The 1,279-nt window shown below is 41.9% G+C and overlaps 1 non-coding gene across 1 annotated transcript; it reads left to right on the forward strand.

The window, feature by feature from the left end:
- The first annotated feature begins 349 nt into the window (after positions 1-349).
- TRNAV-AAC lies at positions 350-422 on the forward strand. Its single transcript has one exon. It is a non-coding gene; the product is annotated as a tRNA-Val (tRNA).
- The last annotated feature ends 857 nt before the right edge of the window (positions 423-1,279 follow it).

A 1,279-nucleotide genomic window follows, 5' to 3' on the forward strand; every position in this document is an offset into this window, starting at 1 on the left:
AAAAAAAAAAAAAAAAAAAAGATGCTTTCTGTCTGGCACCATGAGCTCCCATAGCACACTGCTTGGCTCAGTATAGCAGTTTAAAAGAACAATTTTGAAAGAATTTATATATGCATTAGTAAGGTATCTTTCTAATCCCCAGGTTTTTGATACTTAAAGAATTGTCTTTTTTTATTTTATTTTTTCCATTTCAACTAAATTTCTTCTTGTTCAAATCCTGGATGAGCCAGCTTTTTTCATGCTCTTGAGGGTTGTGGGGACTCTCCTTTTTCAGCTAGAGAACACTTGTTGAACGTACCCGGAGAGTAGTTGCTAGCAGACAATATTATGGCACTGCAACAACATATAGGTTTCTGTAGTGTAGTGGTTATCACGTTCGCCTAACACGCGAAAGGTCCCCAGTTCGAAACCGGGCGGAAACAGGCCACTGTGGTTTTTTGGTTTTTTTATCTTTTGAGATGGGGTTTCGTTCTTGTTGCCCAGGCTGGAGTGCAATGGAGCGATCTCGGCTCACAGCAACCTCCGCCTCCTAGGTTCTAACCATTCTCCTGCCTCAGCCTCTGGAGTAGCTGGGATTACAGGCATGCGCCACCACGCCAGGCTAATTTTGTATTTTTAGTAGAGACGGAGTTTCTCCATGTTAGCCAGGCTGGTCTCGAACTCCAGACCTCAGGTGATCCGCCCACCTCGGCCTCCCAAAGTGCTGGGATTACAGGAGTGAGCCACCGCACGAGGCCCCGAAGTGGTTATTATCTCATTACACACACTTATTACACTGGAGACTAACGTAGAAGACCCCACTAGTATGTCCACCTGGTCATAGCGGCACAAAGAGAAGAGGGCATCTACGCTTTTGCTTTCCATTCTCAACTACCTGCACCTGTGAAGAACTCAATCCAGTTTTTTTTTTTTCTGATATATTTTTTTTAATTAATTTTTTTTGCACACAAAAACAATAAACATTTTCTAAAAATACATACAAACAAAAAGATGCATATCAAACATACCAGGAAGGCTGCACATGGGAAGACGGGGAATAGAAATGGGGAGTGGGAATCAAAATAAATGAGAGAGGGACTTTATATGGATCAGTGATAATAACTCAATCCTCTATTTCACGAAGAAGGAGAAGGAAGAGGAAGAAAAAGAAAGTGAGATAAAGGATTAGAAAGGGAGGAAAAGAGAAAAAATTAGAGTATGACTCCAGGATAGACCTGCCCTGTTGTCACTGAGTTGGTTGGTTGGTTTGTCTGTTGCGTTTTTCATATGCTTCGCCATG

Source organism: Nomascus leucogenys, chromosome 1a (assembly GCF_006542625.1).
Source record: "Nomascus leucogenys isolate Asia chromosome 1a, Asia_NLE_v1, whole genome shotgun sequence".
Lineage (NCBI taxonomy): Eukaryota > Metazoa > Chordata > Mammalia > Primates > Hylobatidae > Nomascus > Nomascus leucogenys.